This window comes from Galeopterus variegatus, unplaced genomic scaffold (assembly GCF_000696425.1).
Source record: "Galeopterus variegatus unplaced genomic scaffold, G_variegatus-3.0.2 Scaffold436, whole genome shotgun sequence".
NCBI classification, from domain to species: Eukaryota; Metazoa; Chordata; class Mammalia; order Dermoptera; family Cynocephalidae; genus Galeopterus; species Galeopterus variegatus.
Window position 1 is genome coordinate 670605 of NW_007726547.1, and position 20829 is coordinate 691433.

The 20829-nt window shown below is 40.2% G+C and overlaps 1 protein-coding gene across 13 annotated transcripts in view; it reads right to left on the bottom strand.

Moving 5' to 3' along the window:
* PARD3 (par-3 family cell polarity regulator) overlaps nt 1–20829 on the bottom strand; it is a 714454-nt gene that overhangs the window by 595533 nt on the left and 98092 nt on the right. The gene's annotated exons all lie outside the window — the stretch shown is intronic.

The following is a 20829-nucleotide window of genomic DNA, read 5'->3' on the forward strand; positions in this document are numbered from 1 at the left end:
TCGCTCAGCCAGTGAGCGGGAACCAGTCTGTATGTGGGATCCAAACCCTCGGCGGGAGCACAGCCGCGCTTCCCAAGCGGCGCACTAGCGCAGTGCGCCACCAGGCCGGCCCTAAGCCTATTTTTATAAAGGCAAAATTACATGCACATGTATATGTGCACATTAAAATGTCTAAAAATCACACACACCAGAATTTGCAGTGGTTATTGCTGGGAAATGGGATTGGAGAGAAGAGAAAAAAACATTTTAAATTTTATATACTTCTATATGGTGTGTGTGTGTGTGTGTACATATATATATTTTTTTAAGATGACTGGTAAGGGGATCTTAACTCTTGGCTTGGTGTTGTCAGCACCACGCTCTCCCATGTGAGCTAACCGGCCATCCCTATATAGGGATCCGAACCTGTGGCCTTGGTGTTATCAGCACCGCACTCTCCCAAGTGAGCCACAGGCCAGCCCTCAGTGTATTTTTTTTTAAAAAAAACTGTGTTCAATCTATTTGAAGAGGGAACACAGCTGTTTATTTCTGAATTTCCACAATTTTAAAAAACTGTGTTCAATCTATTTGAAGAGGGAACACAGCTGTTTATTTCTGAATTTCCACAATCATTCTCACTTATATACTCAAATGAAAATAAACTAAATTGTGTTTTGCTATTAGCTGCTGCAGTCTCTGCAACACAGAACTGCTATCAGAAAGTTCAGTTCAAGTTAATAAACCATTTTTCCAATCTAAAAAGTGATGTTTGATACAGTTTTTTCTAAAGAAAAGCTGGGAAGAAGGAGGGAAAAGACTAATGATAGTTAAAATACAGACTCCTAGACCCTACTCAAGATCTATAGTAAGACCCTCCAGTGGTGGGGCCACGGAGACCAGATTCTTACAAGCTCTCCAAGTGAATCTCTAGCAAAGGCATGCCTCAGAACCACTAAAATGGAACACTTCTTACAAAAAATGCAGAATTACCAATATCCTTGTCACTTTTTAACCAGCACAAGCAGCTCAGACTTTAAGTTTCTTTTATCGAACATTACCATAAAAGCTATTATGCAAATACCTTACAGTTACTCTGCACCCTCATCTACTTGGACCTCTATAAAAGGAATTGTTCATCCAGAACACAGAGTAAGTTTGTAAAACACAAACACACACCCCTTGGCATCCTCTTCATTTGTGAAGCCTATCTGAGCATAAATTCCCTGATTACAATGTCATCCGGGGAGTCCTTAAGAAACCTGCTACTGAGTGCTCCAGAAATTGTCATTTCTAGATTTGTTGAGCCACCCAAGAACAAAGTCCCAAAACAAACCATACTCCTAGTTCCTACTCTTCCTTACCAAATGGTATCACCTGCCCAAGGGAAATTGGAAATAACTAATATCCTGGGAGTGGACTAAAAAAAGGTGTCGCTTAGCCATCATTCTGTGGCCACTTAGAACAGGTACACCCTGCCCTCCCCTTCCAAGCAAGCTCTAGTGTGACCTAATCAACTGTAATACCAATTTCTATTTCTAAAACACTTCTGTGCACACATAAGCAGACTGGCCTCCAAAACGTGGCTTATAAAAACTGTTCTTTCAGCTTTCTACTCCTCTTTACTCTCTCCATGTGAGATAACCTGCAGCCTTTATATAACATTTGGAACCACCCCTTCAAAATAAATCTCCACCTAAAGACTTCCTCAACCTCCTAACTTCATCCTTCAGAGCTTGCTATGTTCCAGCCTTTGCCCAGCACTTCCCTTTCACAGCCTGCACTGAGCCTGCATCACCATATCCCCAACACCATGCCCCAGTGGTCCCACCTTATCTCCTCTAGGTCACCCCTCTCTGTCCATCAAGACTTCTCAGGCATCCTCTTCTCCAAGAGCTTTTCCTGACCATCGCACCCCCAAGACAGATTAGAAGTGTATCCCCAGCCCACTGTTAAGGTGCCTAAAAACCATAACGGTATTGAAAATAGTAGTCAGTATCAAGCTTGAGCTGTTCATGCTTTATTTTTACACATGTTAAAATGACAGTATAAGGGCTGGCCAGTTAAGTCAGCTAGTTAGTGCGCAGCCTTATAACACCAAGTTATACAACATAAGTTTGGATCCTGATACTGGTGAGCTGCCAAAAAATAAAGTAAAATAACAGTAAAAATCTTTGGTTGACCCTACCTTCCCCTCCAGTTATTATACCAATTCTCTGATCCCCTTCATAGCAAAATGCATTAAAAGAATTGAACATCCTTGCTGTCTCAGATTCATCTCCTCCCACAACCCCATTCCAATCCAGCTTCCTCCCCACCACACCTGTCCAAGTTACCAACACTGCTAATGCGACGGTTGTTCTCAATTCTAATCTTACTCAGTCTATTAGCAGAATTTGATACTGGTGGTTACTCCCTCCTTTTTGAAATACTCTTTAAACTTGGCGTATAATCCTCCAGCTAATCGATCACGGTTTTTCTAATTTTGAGACTCAAATGGTGACTCCTGCCTCTGGAGGGGTACTGATTTAACAGTCAGCAACGGCAAGTCGTCATGACAACATCATGTCAAGGCATATATCAGGCTGCCACTTTCAAAGGCTACTCCGTTAATACATGCTGAGGGGAAATGACTTTTTTTTTTTCCTTTTTGTCTTTTTTCGTGTCCGGCAACGGATCGCAACCCTCAGTGTCGCGGCCATACTGGACCGGGACCGGCAACGGGATCGCAACCCTCGGTGTTGCTCCCACACCTCGCTCAGCCAGTGAGCGGGAACCGGTCTGTATGTGGGATCCGAACCCTCGGCGGGAGCGCCACCGCGCTCCCAAGCAGCGCACTGTAGCAGTGCGCCACCGGGCCGGCCCGGAAATGACTTTTTGAAGAGAGGGAACTGAGAGGAGATCATCAGTAATCCCAACAGAGCATACTGCTATATTTTAAAAAATCAGATCTGAACAGGGAAGATAAAAATGACTTCCTCCCACAAGAGTATAAAAACAGAGACGGAAATTTTTGCCACTGAGAAATACAACTCCTTGGAGCCGTAGTCTCTCAGGAGATTTTAATTGCCAGCTCTCATCAACACAATTCTCTTTCAATAAACAGAGGACTTGTATTTTCAAGGGAATAGTCAAGTATCCAGTGGGGGAAAAGCTGGAGCACGCTTACTGATTTTACTTTGTGGTAGTTTACATTAAAAGGCTTAAAATAGTAGAAGTCACTGCTGTCCTGTCTATAGAAACTTTGAAATGTAACTGAATAAAAATTTGTGATAAGCCACTTTTTATATTATCAACAAATACTAATTCTACAATAATTGTGCTGGTCACTGGGTTAAAAACCAAATGTGACACAACACTCAATTTTTTAAAAAGTTCCTCATTTATATCCACTCAAAATAACCAAAGATTTAAACACTATTAATAATTTTACTTCATAACAACCAAAAACCCATCACACGTGAGCAGTAAATGAGGAGCAAATCTCATCCATCAAGCAGCTGGAGACAGGGTTACCAGGAGGTTAAAGTCCTGGGAAGAGGAGGCTCCCCAGGGATGGGTCCAAGCCCAAAGGAGACATCCGTGGACAAAACCACATGAAGAATCACTGCTTCTTATCAGATAAATAACATGGCTGGGACCTGGACCAGTGCTGGAGGAATGGGGCTGGAGGGAACATTCTAAGACCAACTTAGAACGTAAGCACTGGAGACTTTACAAGATGTGAGTTGCAAGGAATGCTGAGGCCCATTCTATTCCAAGACACAGTGAGAGAAAACAGTACAGACAAATCCCCGACCTAAGACTGACTCCTATCCCACCTTCAACCAACCTCTCATATTCTATAAAATGCATCATCACATTATGTAACAAGTTAATGAGCTTTTGGGAGTTGTAACCTGTATAATGCATAGCCTCCGCATATTTTATGCCCATGCAAGTTTTAAGAAAAGTATATGCAACTAGAAACAGTACCCAACTTATGTATTAACCATGGCATACAGCAATAGCCTGTATCCTGTCAAACTTTCAAATGAGAATATATGTGTAAATGTAAGACTAGAAAAAGATTGCTGAATATCCACGTTGATCAACAAACAGTACTTACTACGTGCAAAGCTTTGAGTAAAGGCAAAGCAACAATCATTGCCCCCTGTCAGAAATTAAAATTTATCAGGTATAACATAAAAAGAGGTAGACCAAAAAAATGCTTCATGAGTTCAGAAGGAGGGGAAGATTACTTTTGCTTGGAAAGGCTCAGGAAAGGTTTGGGAGGGAGTCTTTAGCAGAATCAGATCCTAAGAAATGAGCAGACTGGGGGAGGACGAGAGGAGCGCTCTGAGCACAGGACAGGTGTGAGCAGGCGTGGAGGGTTTAGAGTTGATTCAGAAAACTGAGCACGAAAACTGGCTAAAAGAATCAACAGGGCGAAAACATCATATCAAAGAGGCACATGTTTATTTTGATTTCCTCCTGAACGTCCACTAAAACTACAATAAATGTGGGGGTTTTATGTGATTGCTTCTCGTTTTCCAAGGCATCATCCCACAAAGACAAAGAGAACAGAGGGAGACAAGGGCAATACAATTTTTGAAAGCTGGGAAGCAGAAGGCCCAGTGGTAACACCCTTAGTAGAACTGAGAAAGGGAACTCAAGGCGGCTGTGGGGAAAACCAAGAAACAATAAGGTCTCCCGTGTACAGCCCCTAAGAGACCCCGGAATTGGGAGAACCGAGGATGTCAGAACCCAGGAACAAAGATGGAAGGAAACATAGCAGGACTGGCGGAGAGTCTGTTAGAAGCAGTTAACGCCCAGCTTCCCTGGACTCCACAGGGCACGGGCATGCCCCTCCCCTCCCCTGGCAGCTCACTGGAGGTTTATTCTCTAGAGAAGGTAAGATGGCAGGTGCAGAGTGGGAAATTTCAGGCAGCACAATTGTAGAGGTTCCAGGTTGAAAGTGGGAGGAGATAAGTGAATGTGTATGTGTTAAATGCACAGAAGTTCAGCCTCTGCTTCACGCATCCCCAGCACGCAGGTAGCTGGGTTTGTGCCACCCAGGCCAGAGGCTGAAGATCTCCCCCTGGGCCTTCGATCATCCAAAGAGAAGAGGCCTGGGGAATCGGGCCCAGCCCGGTGACCCTCCCGTGAAGCTCACAGCGCTGAGCCCTTGCCTGAACTCGGCACTCTGCAGTAACCGTTAGCGCCCCTTAAACCAAAGCCAACAACCAAGGCACAGACTTCTGAGGAAAGTTCCAAGGATGGGAGAGAGACCAAAACAAATAGAAAACACAACTTGAAAGAAGCAGAGATTATATAAAAACAAGTGCTGTTAAAATTCCTTCCCTGACCGCCTAAGAGAGTTCAGATGATGGTGCATCCAGGCTGCAGAGGAAGATGAGAAGGGAGGGAAGGAAAAAAGGAAGAAACCTTCCGAGAGAAAAAAATTTTTAAGAGGTATTTGGAAATTAAAATACTAAAAATGAAAAGCTCTATAGGAGAGTTGTGAGGAGTTGAAAATATCTCCCCCAGAAAGTAAAGAAAAAGACAAAGATAGAAGACAAAATAGAAAGGGTAATAAAATTAGAGGACCAGTCAAGTAAGTCAAGCAACTGAATAATAGGAGTTCTAAAAAAAAGAACTGGGAAAATAGAAAAATAACAAAAATCGATTTCAAGTTAGTGTCCCAGAATGACATGTGTTACCACATTAAAAAGTTGCATAGAGAATCAAACACAATTTATTAAAACAGACATACACCAAGCCACATCAGAACCCAGAAGACAAACAGAAGATTCTTAAAAACTAAAATAGGGCTGGCTGGTTAGCTCAGTGGGCGAGAGCACAGTGTTGTAACACCAAGATCAAGGGGCAGGGTCCCCACACCAGTCAACAACACCACCAAAAAGATAAAAAATAAAATTTAATAAAATACAAGTCACAATAAAGGGATAAGGAATCAGAATGGGCTTAAACTTCTGAACTCTAACACTGGAATCTAAATGATAATGTACCAGTGACTTCAAAATTCCTAGGAGAAATAGTCCCTATCCTAGAACTCTATACCTTGCCCAAGGATCAGGAAGACACAAAGATAGAAAACGGATATTCTTAGAAATGTAATGTCTCCAAAAATATTGCTGTCTCTGTACCTTTCTCTGAAAGTAGTGGAAGATGTGCTCCAACAAAATAAGGAAACGAAAACCACGAACGAAAATGGCATGGTACATAAAAACAAGGGACACGACACAGAATAAAGCTCTCAGGATGATGGTGAGTATTGATCCCAGATCCCGGATCCCAGGATGGCAGCTGAGAACCAGGTGTGCAGAGTGACCAGTCCAGACTGGAGCAGGCCAGACACTCCGCATGAGATGTCTTCAAGATGGTATTGAAAGTGCATCCCATGTAACTACACACACCACGATGCCACTTTAACAACTGGCCATGCTGGGATTGAGTTAGCTGTAAATTCACAGAAGACCAAGCAAAAGAAAAAATGATGGTCATTCCTGGGAAAACACAGAAGTTGTGAAGGGAAATAAAAACAATTAAGGTACCATACGTGGTTCAGCTATGAGCAGCTTTTAATAGTGAAAATGATGTGAATATCAAATACATATTTCTAATCAAAGTTATAACTACATTTGGAGGAAAGCAACCTAAAAAGTGTGTGTGTGTGTGTGTGTGTGTGTGTGTGTGTGTGTGTGTCAGAGACAGATACAGACATAGACACACATGCACACACGCACACGGAAAACGGAGAGATATGCAACAAGCGGCTCTCTCTGAGTGGCGAATGAGGAAAACAGGCGTGGGGCAATGAAATAGGGTTAAAGTCAATAGATAATGGCAAACTAAAAAAAACAAAAAATGAACAAAAAAATCACAAAGAAACGATATAAGCAATTTACACAGAAATAGGGTGGTATATATCAAAAGAATCCGATGTAAAAGTTGGAAAATGCAACCTCTCAGGGAGAAGGCCCTGCTCTTTTTCATAACAATCCTAGAAGAACTATCTGCCTAGACACATATATGGTGAGAAACAAAAAGGCTAAAGTCTGGTAGATAAGAAGAATAAATTTTGGTGTTCTAGGCTAACTACAGCTAATAATATTATATTGTATATTTCTAAACAGCTAGAAAAGAGGATCTTGAATGTAATCACCACAAATAAATAAATAAATAAATGCTTAGATGATGAATAAGCTATCTACCCTAAGTGAATATGTGCATGCACTGAAACAACACACTATATCCCACAAATATGTACAATTAAATTTTTTTTAATTTTAAAAAAAGGCTAAAGGGAAACAGTTTGAAAAATTCCATTAAATCATAACCATGACAACTGCTTAAAGTTTGCCATCCATCAGTCGTATAAGCCAGAGGATAATTATACTGCCAAGACAAATAAATTCATTTTTAATGATATAGCAAATAAAAAACATCTCATTTTTTAACAGTCAGTTGAAGAACACAGTCAAGAATTATATCTCATTCTAGATTCTCTTGGTAGCTAACTCACCAATGTATTTTTTAAGCCAAAAACAAAAGATGTTTAAAATATGTTCCAAAGTTCCTTTTAAAAAATCATTAGCATTTCAAGACAGACATGATACATGCAATTCTGACTTTAGCTGATTTAATCAGCTCCATTTTATAAATGCCTTCCGAGGATGCAGAGAAAGGGGATCCCTCCTGCCCTGTGGGATTGTAAATTGGTGCAGCCATTATGGAAAACAGTATGGAGGTTCCTTGAACAGCTACAGATAGAACTGATATATGATCCAGCAATCCAACTGCTGGGTATTTACCCAAAGTAATGGAAATCATCATGTCTAAGGATACCTGCACGCCCATGTTTATCGCAGCTCTATTTACAATACCCAAGAGTTGGAACCAACCTAAATGTCTATCATCAGACAATGGGATAAGGAAAATGTGTTATACGTATACAATGAAATACCATTCTGCCATAAAAAAGAATGAAATACTGCCATTTGCACCCACATGGATGAACTTAGAGAAAATCATTTAAATCAAATAAGCCAGGCACAGAAAGAGAAATACCAAATACCACATGTCCTCCCTCACAAGTGGGAGCTAAAAAAAAACCGAAATAAACAAAAAAAGAAAGATACAACAATAGCAATAATACACTGAACTTTCAAAAGGAGAGAACAGAACTGAGATCACCAGAGGTGGGAAAGGGGGAGAAAGGTAAGAGAAAAAATTGGTAAAGGGCCACAAAAAACAATTACATTGTGTATCATTGAATATACTGATTACCCTGACGTGGGCATCACATAACACAGGTATTGACATTCAACTCTCTACCACACAGATATGTACAATCAAATACGTTACAATAAAAATAAATTAAAATTAAAAATGCCTACCTTTTAATATAAACTCAAATGTAAGACCCATTTTCAATTTTGTCGCAGCAACACTGTTTAACCATTAAACAGATTTTTAGTTACCTTCTCAATAAAAGTAGAAGACATAGACCGTCAGATACCATAGCTAATGTTCAACAGTAAAATAACAATCTGTATTATCACCAGGGAGTGAATAAGATGTAATGGTACGTGCACTCCTCTGCCCCAAACCACACCCACCAACAGCAACATCTCACCAACAGCAACATCTCACCACCGCAACACAGCAGAGCAATCCACAAACCTGCTGCCTCCCCTGAAGGGAGCATGGCTTCATTTAGCATGTCAATCAAAAATGAAAAAGGCAGCATAAAACCAAAGGTGAAGTCCAACCTCAAGGAAATAACTTTCTGGCATTTTATTTTATTAGAACTAGCACATAATCTCTCAATGGGTCACACATCATCCTAGTAATAGGGGAAATCAGCCCAGTATTGACCTCTACCTCTTACATAACTTTCCTAACAACTCAGACCTCACCTTAGTCTCCAATGCCCCTCAATTCCTCCACCATTCCACGTAAATGGAGGGAACGGCCCCAGATCACAGAGCTGGTTTAGGACACAGCCAAGACAAGAAGGAGACAGCAGTAACCACCAGTTATCCCTGTGCTGTGCTCTACAATTTTAAAAATGCATTCATGTGCATTTTCTAATGTGGTGGGAGGGTTTATAATCCCTACATTCAGATGAGAAAACAGACTCAGAGAGCACAGCTGCTGACAAGAAGTGACGATTCATACATGCTGTCAGCCTAGGTCTGCGGGTTCACGTCCCAGCCCTTTCTCAGACTCACACAACGGTGTTTGATCTGCAGCATCACCTTGCTTTCATCTCTCTACAATCCCTTCTCCCAACCTCTTCCCAAAGTTTCATTTTTTAATGGAGTGCATAAAGAGGAGGTCCATAAAAGATTTCTTTTAATGAGAAAGTTTGGACCGTTTTAGAAAATCAAATTTGAAAAACCACTCACCTAAATATTCTATTACAGGTTCTAATCTCATCCATGACTTAAAGGAGTGGTTCTCAAATGGGAAAGTCCAGACCAGCATCCGCACCACCTGAGAACTCTTCAGAAATTCCAATGCCCTGTTCCTACTGAATCAAAATCCCTTGAGGCAAGGGCCAACAATCAGCATGTAAACAAGCCCTCCAAGTGATTCTGATGCACAGTAAAATTTAAGAACCAGTTATCTAGAATTGGGGGGGTAGAGGAGTGGGAATGGGAAGGGTACCACAAAACGCTTTCTGTTTTTTTATATATTATGCTTTAGCCCATAAATTCACGGATTTCATGCTTTCGCCCAGACTTCTTAAATCAAACAGATGTTAGGTATTACATCTTAAAAAATGGTTACCATGAATACACATGTGTATTTCTCTCCTTTGATAAATTCCAGTGTTCAATGTCAGATACAGTCTCTTCCTTAGAGTTGCTTCAAGTCTAAGCTCTGTGCAGAGCATTCTGCAGAAACCACATCTTTAGACCAGGCCCTCCCAGCGCTCTAGCTTCAAACACCCACCTCCCACCACACATCACAGTGAAATCTGTCTGAATCCCCACGGAGTTTGTCTTGAAAATCTGACCAGAAATTTTTATACAATGAATAAAAGGACGCCCATTTGAGAATAACTTATGACTGGACAATGTTTTTATCAAGTCCTATTTTACTTCAAATTTATTAAGCTTATATTTCTTATCTTCCCCCCAAAACCAACTTGTCTTCATAACTACTGGCAGCACTATCCACCTCAGCTTTAACCTAATCAAGCCATAACCTAACTTCTTTACAGGAAATATAGGGGACAGAGAACCGAGATAAATGACACCATACGGAAACAACCAGACAAATCCAGAATGTGAGATTTTTTAACAACACAATGCATCAACCTTTAAAAAAAAAAAAAGTCCACACTGTCTGACACCTAAGTGCAATGTATGATCCTAGAGTGCAGCCAGCATCTGGAGAGAAAAAAAACTGTGGAAAAGGACAATTGAAGAAATTTGTCATATTAGGTAACAGAACCATACACAATTGGTAAACTTCCTGACTGTGAACATTGTACTGTGGTTACATAAAAGAATACTCTTGAGGAGATGTATGCTGAAGTATTTAGGGGTGGAGGTGTCATAATATCGGTGGTATAGTTTCAAGTGGTTTAGCACAAAAAAAGAATTTAATATTACTTTAAGGTGCAGTTATGTGTTTATATAGATAGAAAGAAAGTAAATGCAGCAAAATGTTAACAATTGGCGAATCTAAGTCAAGGGTGTAGCAGTGGTTCATTTCACTAGTCTATAGATTAAAATTTTTTCAAGATAAAATGTTAAAAGTCTGTCATTAAAAAAAAACTGGGAGACTCATCAAGGAGACTACAGAGTATAACCAAATTCAAGGTGTGAGTCTTGACTGGATATTTGTTGGTGTTTAAAAAAAAAGTCATTGTAAAAGACACTTTGGGGACAGTTAGGGAAATTTTAATATGAATTCAATATTAGATAATACCAGAAAATCATTCTTAATTTTTCTACGTGTGATAACACTTTTGTGGATATTTAAGGAACATCCTTATTCGTTATTCTTAGCAGATGTGTCCTAAAGTATTTAAGGTGCCATGATATTTGCTACTTTCTTTAAAATAGCTCTAATAAATAGATATATGCACATATACATACATATATACATACACATAAACATATACATATATATGAATAAATATCTATCTTTGGAATGCAACCAGGAAAATGCAGATCATCCCCAAGTATTTTAGGCAGAGGGAAGTTAATATAGGAAATTGGTTACCAAGACGTAAGAGGTGAGACTCCAAACCAAGATGGAGGTGGGGAAGGGGGCCTCCCATGGATTAGCAGTAGCAGAAAGCTATTGCCACCCCTAGACTGAAAGCATAAAGGGAAGTGGCACCAGAGCCCAGGGCTGGGTGCCATGGCATAACCTGGACCCACAAGAGACTGTGGGACAGGAGCTGGAATTTGAAAAGAGACTTGGCTGCTGCAGAGACCAAAGCAGAGAGGGAGCAGGGGTCTACCTCGGGTCTACCTGTCTCCTCGTGCAGCCTCCCATCTCCCACCATACCTCCCACTGGCCAAACCCAACCAGAGGTCAACCAACACAGCTGTACTTTGTATGATTCTCTCAACTACTACTTGAGTTTTTTGTAACAAATTGGGAAACTAATTTTAATCAAATTTAATGACCCAGGGTTCATGAAAATACAGAAAGCCAGCATTCTCACACACTACTCCTGAGTGCTAAATTGTCACACACATTTGCGGGGGGGTGAGGGCGGGGGGGTGGGAGGAGTGAGACAGGGAGATGGAATTTGATACCATGCATTAAATTGCTTGGAATTATATATATCCATTGACCCACTAATTAAAAATGTGGAAAAAGACACATGATCCAGATGTATGTACTAAATCAGATGTTTTAATACATAATAATACAGAATAAGAAACCAGTTATACATGCAACAATAAGAAATACGTTGAGTACATCAAATCAATGAAACACTACACAGCAATTCAAACTGTTCACAGAATCCTGTATCAAGCATCATCTGATCGTTAGCTTGAAGAGAGTGCTACCTGTACACACAGAAAACAAGAACTGCTATACACAACTGGCAGTGCTTGGCCATATTTTCTGACTTTCTATAATAAATACTTATGTGCAATTTTAAAATTTTATCATTGTAAGTAACTCATGAGTACACTTCTTCCTTTCCTTTTCCTTCATCTCTTGCTCTCAATAACATAATTACTATCCAACTCACCTCCCTGCTTTCAGATTCCTATCTCTTCAGTCCTGTCCCCCATCTTGCTACCATATTTATCTTCACAAAATGTCCCTTTTATCATGTAATATGAGCCATTTTCAGGAGTGACTACATTCTAAAGGTCAAAATCCAACATCCTTGGCCAAGCACTCAGAGCTCTTCTCAAGCCAAAACCAGTCTTTTAGTTTTCTCAAACAGGCCCTCACGCTGCCCCACCATATCTGTGTCTTGAATTGTTTTGTTCACTGATAACCCCCCAGCACCCAGAATAGTGTCCAGGACAGAGTAGATGCTCAATAAAAACTGACAGAGTAAATTAACAAATCCTTATGTTTTTGTTCATTCTTTTCCACACATCTGGAATGCTTTCATTCCCACAGCTCCAACTACTCGAATTGTACACAGATGGTCCCCAACTTAACAGTGGCTCGACTTACAATTTTCCAACTTTATGATGGTGTGGAAGCAGTACATGTTCAGTAGAAACCAACTTCGAGTACCCACACAACTATTCTATTTTTCACTTCCAGTATTCAATGAATTACATGAGATATTTAACATGTTATTATAAAATAGGATTTGTGTTAGTTGATCTTGCCCAACCATAGACTAATATAAGTGTTCTATGTTCTAAGCATATTTAAGGCAGGCTAGGCTAAGCTTTGATGTCTAGTAGGTTAGGTGTATTAAATGCATTCTCAACTTATGTTATTTTCAACTTACAATGGATTTATTAGGACATTACCTCATTGTAAGTCACGGAACATCTGTATAACTGCACAAACCTAGTTCAAAAACCACCTCCTCTGTGAAATGTGCTCTAATCCCAAAATATTTCTCTGTACCACATATTTGTCACTTAGTAGCCCATTTCTTTATGCATGTGTGGTGTTCTGTTTACCTCTAGCTAAGATGCCCAAAGGAAGGGACCATCTTCAGTTTTTTTTTTTAGCACAGAACAAAAAACAAAGCACTGTACTGTATAAAAAGTGTGTACTAAAGAAAAAAATGAAAATAATAGCTCTATTGGGTAAAGAAAAGAATTTACACAAGAGTTGCTCAGAGAATATAATCAACAAACACAGGCTGGTGTTCTCCTAACCGCCAAAAGAAACGCCATGGACATGGCATTCCGTGTCAACACCCCCGCACACCCCCTATAGCCTGCCTCTCAGTGCTGGCTCAGGAAGTGGCATGTGATGATTCTAACTTATGTTCCAGACAACCTTCTAGAGGTAGGAAAGGAAGACATCACATACTTTTCCCTTGCAATGAAAAGGAACCCAAATAGCAGCGTGGCACCACAGAGGTGAATCCCCATCATCACTGGCTTGGAACGCTAGGCAGAAGTGAGTCTACGCCTGGATACACCTGCTTACACCCCAGGGAAAGGAGGGCAAGAGAAAAGCTCACCTTGGCCAACCAAGTGCTCCCCACTCTAGTCCTAGTCTAGTTGAAGGAGAGCCTAAGCTCAGGTATTACTCAGACTTGGAAATCCGTGCTTTGCCTTTAAGACACATTGCCATTTCCAAGAGCATCCAACAAACAGTTCACCAAAGGGACAAATTTAAAAGGGAGAAATGAAGTAATAACTAAGATAGAAAAATTTTTTTCTTAGAATGGAAAATAAAGAATGAAAACTGTATCACCCACCAAGTAATATACTTGACTAACTTCAATATGAGGAAGTAACGCTTTACAGCATGTGACCTATCAAAGGCCTATCAAAGATAAACCGATTTAAAAGTGCATTTTATTCCAGTCATGCTCTAGGCAGTGCTAGATTCAAAGCTGTAGAAAAATCAATCCATAAAATAGAGACACCTCAAGGTAGAGACCCACCCTGCATCCAGCTGGAGCCCACAGCACACACGCAGTTCAGACAATAACTACTATAGTATGTGGTATTTTAAAAAGCTAACTAAAATGTTGAATGTTTATCTCATATTTATAAAAGAAATAGTCCAAAGCAACCAACCTAGGAGATCCTGAAGGTTACTCTCCACTGTAACAAAAAGAAAAACCTACCCTCACATATTTACTCTCTAAATAGAAAACAAGAAAAGCTGACTCAGACCAAAAGGAATTTTTCTGACCTGGAAAGAAAACCTCAGTGAAACATGATAAATTCTAAATGGCCCTGAACTCTAAAACTAACAAACAAAAACTTGACCCCCAAAGCAGGTCCCCCTCCTCCCCCACATTACTTAATCCCAAACTACCTCCTGACTTTTCTTACTTAAGTTCTCTCAAATTACATAAAAACACACGATTAATTCCTTACACCTGGCTGTAGTAAACATGATTGAATCAGAAGAAATATTCCTAAACTAGGTCAGAAGAGGAGACTGGAAGGAAATAATGGATTCCGGCAGACAACTTGCACCTACCTCTGGTTCCCTCTTCGGAAGCCTGGGCAAACAGTTATCCAGCTGCACCCTGTGGCCCCTGTACTCAAACCCAGCACAGCCCACACTGTGTGGGGTGCGGGTTAGAGTTCCACAGCACCACAACATCACAACACAAGTGTGGCCCCACAGCAGAGGACACCAGACAGCAGGGCTTGGCATGTGGCTCAGACCACAGCCACTCAGGGAGGGGAAGGGCCTGTTCCCAATGTTTCCCCAGGATCACTCATGCCAGAGGTGGGGCTCCCTTCCCTCCTCGGGACACTCCTACCATCACTTGAGGGAGGGATCCATGATAGTATCTTCAAAAGATTTGCCAAAGACTGGAGGAGGCTGCTCCTGAGTCTTATTACCATGGACATCTTTGCAGGCAAGGAACAGAGTGATACAGGCAGACAAAGAGCAAATATATGTATATTCATATATAACAAGATATGAGCTGTTCAGTCCATGAAATCGCCTGACTGCTCACATTTGTTATCTGCTTGCTGATACCTCCTGGAAAGCCATCCCATCTCTTCACTTGTGGAAATCTCACCCAAATTTCAATTCCTGGCTTAAATAATCTGTTCATTACATCAGTCTTCAGTCCCACTTTATTTTATGCCTATTTTCTCCAAAGCATTTAAAATAATGCCTTGAAGATTTGCACATTTTACAATTTATCACCCTGGTGAGTCTACAGGCAACATTATTCATTCATTCAGCAGATATTTATAGAACATTTACTATACGGCAGGTGCCGAACTAGATACAGGGATTATAGCAGTGAATAGTCCTCTTAGAATCTCTAGTCTAGCATTATGAAACACTAGGGACTCTCTCTTCAACACAGCCCCACACCCCCAAACATTGATATATGTTACTAGTTATCTCAAGCCAAAGATCAATTTATATTGTTTTACTACCCTATTTGTTTCAAAAGTTGTTGGCACTTATAGATTTTTGGTGAAAGGCCCTAATGTGACTTAAGACTTTATCTGGGCCGATCTGGTCAGTCTCAAATAGGGGAATCCATTTGAAATGGGGGTGGTTTTTAATAAGTGCTCCAAGACACCTTATGAAATATATGTAAAGGAGATTATATATATTAATTCCTTAACTATATGGTCAATTCTCTGTTCCTATGATGTCTTCCTTTACGACATATTTAAAATTTAGTTGACCTGTGCTTTCAATTCATTCATTGTAAGAAATTATAGTACATAGTATCTCAAGGAAAAAAAAAAAAAAATGAGCAACACAACCTAAGCACTAAAACAGAAAATATAGAAAACACAAATACGAGTAGTCTGCACTATTGATATTCTGTAGGATACTTAAAAGAAAGAAGTTTCTGATAAAAATCCTGCATAGAAGCAAAGAAGAAAATTTGCTCTGGAAATTCAGGCAAAACAAAATTACACAACTAGTAATTAAAGTATGAAATGGACTACCTCACATGACAACAAAACTCGTAATTATGAACTTATCAGACAGGGAAAGGGGATAAAACAGGAGCAAAAGTACTTTGTGATGCTTGAAAGACACACAGAGTGAATGCAACAAGAAACCCAGCTTAGACGACAAGTGTGCATGCCCTGTCAATCAGTAGCCACCAAAAAGGAAATAAAATGATGCTATGTGGTTAAGTGGCCTGACACTGCACAAGTCATTTCCTCTTTGCGGGCTCCCAAGGCCTTTTGTGTAAAAACGAAGGGGGTGGATTATCTCTGAGGTTCATATACTGCTCTACCAATCTATGATGCTCTATCACAGAAGCTAAATGCACTCCCAGCAGCTTTTTTCTCTAAGTAGAAACAAGATAACCATTCCTACCAACACATAATTTCACCTTGAAAACAAACTCATAACACAAAATTAAAACTACCTAACCTTCCCTACAACTCTCTCTGTTAAACATATGTTTCCTTGTAATAAGATTCGAAGATACCATCCACCTGGAACAGCTTTCCAAACCCCGAGTCTGGTGATGACGTTAGAACCACACCATGCGGGGCCAGCCCATGGCTCACTCGGGAGAGTGTGGTGCTGATAATACCAAGGCCACGGGTTCAGATCCTATATAGGGATGGCCGGTTGGCTCACTGGCTGAGCGTGGTGCTGACAACACCACGTCAAGGGTTGAGATCCCCTTGCCGGTCATCTTCTTTTTTTTAAAAAAAAAAAAAAAGAACCACACCATGGGCTGCCCAGAGCAGAAAAGCATGCTGCAGGAAGCAAAGCCACAGCTCCATCCAGAGTACTGGAAAAGACCCCTGCCAGCAGGAATAGTCAAATACATGGAAGAATACCCACATGGAGGGTCCTAATGACTACACACATTTCTGTACTTACCAAGCACTCCAACAACAACTGCAGATAACGGTGGCACGTTACACACCACCAGTCAGTTAAGAACTTAACACCCAATGGGAAAGGAATTATGTTTTAGAATAAAGGGGGTACAACAAAATCTATGTTAACACCCCCATTCTCCAAGGCTTTAAAATCAATTTGGAGAGGCAAGCCATAGGTATGTGAAAAGTTCACTAACAATAGTTAATTATAAAAATTAAATGCCAACCAAGTGGTACAGGAATTACAAACATTCAGAAAAGACAAAGAACACTTCATGAAGGAATTATCATTTCATTTCAACCAGGGGCAATCTTAGGACAAAGGTGAGGAGGTGAAAACATACACAGCACGTCTGAGCCCCTGGGAATACAGACTGCACACACCACACGCCTCCAGCAGGTGTGCTTTCACTTACTCTTTCCTTTCCCCCAGTGTGGTGGTACGTTGAGTTGAACGGGCCACCTGTGGGATCCCTGCTATGGTCAGACAAGGGCAGAGCCCTTTTTAGACCTGTGCTCCAGCCCTCGCCTAATGCCATCATCCTCACATTTGTTCTAAACAACTGCTAACACAAGGGCGTATGCCCCCAACAGAAGCAGCAGATGTACATCCACAATTTGAGGGGGTTGTTTAGTTAGTTAGTTAGTTATTTTTTTTCAGCTGGCCAGTATGGGGATTCCAACCCTTGACCTTGGTGTTACAACACCACACTCCAACCAACTGAACAAACTGGTCAGCATTTACAATTTGAGGTTTAAAGAGAAAAAAGGCATTTCAAAATGCCCAAAATCAAATTTTTTTTAATTCCAAAAGTTTAAGGATCTTAGAGTTGCATAATCACTCTCTCCGCCCCCGCTCCCCACCCTTTTTTTTTTTAGTTAAATCAATCCTGGATAAACTTCTCATCCCTCAAATTTGTTAAATAGTTCCTTAGAACATTCCTTGAGTGTATTGCAGCAGCTCTTCCTGTTTATCAAAAGACTAAAATAAATAGCAGGTCAACAAGACTAGACAAGAGAAACATAAAACTCGTTTGACAACTGAGGCCACAAATATATATTCATATGAGTGCAAGAGAAACCACCACCTGCCTTTTTAGTCACACCTGCTCAATGCCCCAGAGCAATCAGGTTTTTCCAGTGCAGCCCTTGACCTATGTCCCTCTTGTCTTCTCCATACCACAGAGACATCTGAAGCCAATGAAAGGTCTGGATAATGAATTTATTAACTTTAAGACTTGAAGCTTTCATATTACAGCTGAGTAATGTAGATTACAATTATGATTTAATTAACATAAAATCAGCACATCCACATATATGAAATATAATACAAGAGCCCACTCTCACTGAAAATCTATGATCCAAACAACTCATAGGACAAAGCCCACGTGGCTAGGTGGGTATTTGTTTTGATGCAAACCCTCTGGTTTTGGTCCCGTACAGGCCTGTCCCACAGTCATCTGACATTCCTGCAAAAACATCTCTGTTTTAGATGGACACACAATGGGATTGGCACCAAAATTTTAGTTCATGGTGCAAGGTATATTAGGAAACAATTTCTCCCTCAAGTAAACAAATCTAGGGTGTACTACCAACACTCTTTCTTTTTGTTTTTCCTTACTTTTAAAAAATTTGCCTTGGAAATAATGCCATTTTGTACTGTGCCAGGAACTCATCTCAACTCACCTAAAATAAAACTTATGACAAAGATATATGCCTGATTATATACCACTAAAGTCACAGAAACATTCCCAAATTATGTAGTAAAGCTAAATCTTCCATAATTTAAACAAAATAATTTGCCTTTAAGGATTGCCACTCTCGCTTAATTAAAGCAACAATGTCATGATGAAATGAAAGAAAACACTTTCCAGGCTAGAGACACTTGATAGAAATTTATGCTGCATTATCCCAGAAAGGCAATGATAGAAATTTATGCTGCATTATACCAGAAAGGCAATACAAATATCTTGTGAATGGTGATTAGTTTATTCTTAATCTACACCCAAAATTTTAAGTAACATTGGAAAAGCTTACTTACAGGAATATGATATTGAGGTAAAATTGACTTGGTTATAAATAAGTCTTAAGCAACATCACACTCTTTACAAAGACCAGTGGCAGCCAAAAGAAAGCAATACCAGAGTTGAGACTGCATTCTGAAAATAACAGAATTCTAAACTTCGAATTAAGTTATTTCTCCCGTATACCTCCATCCTGTCTTTAAGAGTCAGACAATTGTGGAAAGAATAAGGTGTAAAGGAAACCATGTGAAAAGAAGAAAAACAATAGAGGCTAACACCACAGGAATGCTTAAGCTGCACACAGGATCTGCCTGGGCAGGGAGCACCAGGACAGTGAGGGAACCTGACCCCTTTCCTCCAACCCCATCGCAGCTGGAGGGCAACGCCAGCAACGGAGCTGGACCAAGAAGAGGAGCGCTCCCACAAGCAAGGAACTAAGTGACTAGGGGGTTTAATTGCTCACCGCTCCATGTCTCAGATCACAAACAGATACTGCTATACAAGCATCTCCTGCAACTGTCCAATTCCAAGCTTTTGCCAGTTATGATAAAATTTAAATGAGAGACCTAATAAATAGGTGAATTCAGATATCTGATGGAAGATATAAAGCATCAAGTATCTCTGCTAATCTGAGTTAATATGAAAAATAAATATATTTTGGGATTACAACAAATATATTTAATATAATTATATTAAATTATATTATAGCTATATATTACTATGTATAATACCTTCAATTATGCATATATTACATCATAAATACAAGGGCTGGACGCTTAGTTGGTTAGAGCATGGTGCTGATAACACCAAGGTCCAGGGTTCAATCCCTGTACTGGCCAGCCACCGAGAAAAAAAAAATGTATATGAACTCTAACACTATAAAAACAATAGCTTTAATAGTTTCTAAACAGCAATAAGTAAAATTTTGCCCACCACCATCCTGTCACTCACCCTTGCTATTTCCACTGGATATCACCTACATAGAAAACAAATAACAGTTTATCTCTTCCAAGTTTTAACAGTAAACTGGCTCGGTGCTTTTGCACAGGGTCGTTGTAAACCACAACCATAGAACGCATCCACGGAGGTGTTATGAGCAGTGAGCACTGACGAACAGGCCTGGCCGCTTAATCTCAAGCGCGAGCACGTTGACATGAGGCGCAATGTTCAGCATGATGCTCTCTGCGGTCCTCCCATCTCACTCCTCACATCAGGGCACATCGGCCTCACGCTTCCTGTGCACACCTGCTCCACGAGTCTTCTCACTGTGTCTACAAGCTACTGAAGGCCTCCATCTCAAAAACTTTTAACTTCATATTGTTTGCCTTTTGCATTTGGAGTATCAGAAAGCATTTTTTAAACCACCTTCCAAAACACAATCTTCTTTACAAAGTGTGGCTAAGGACAGCATGTTAGTTTAATATTCCCCTTTACCCAAATACATACAATGACTTGAAGGGGTGGAGGGCAACTGTGATTTACCTTATCCAATAAAACCTTACCAGAAAAAAATCATCATGGACAGCTGAAACAGACAGAGACTCACACACCTGAAGAGCATTATGCTTATGATGCCTTTTGGTTGCTTTTTTCCCTTAAAGAAAACATGTCTTTCATTTCTGTTACTGACTCCCCAGATTTTAAATCAGTGTTGTCTCAGATAAGATCATAAACTTCTTTCAGTTCAGATTACTGATTATTTCAAACCATTTTTAAAAAACCAAAATATATTACATATCAATAAGATCACAGTAATTAGTCTTGGCTTTATTATGTCAGAAATTTTTTAAACTTCCCGTTTTCCACAGTTAGTTCCCTGCTGGGGGGGGGGGGGGGGGGGA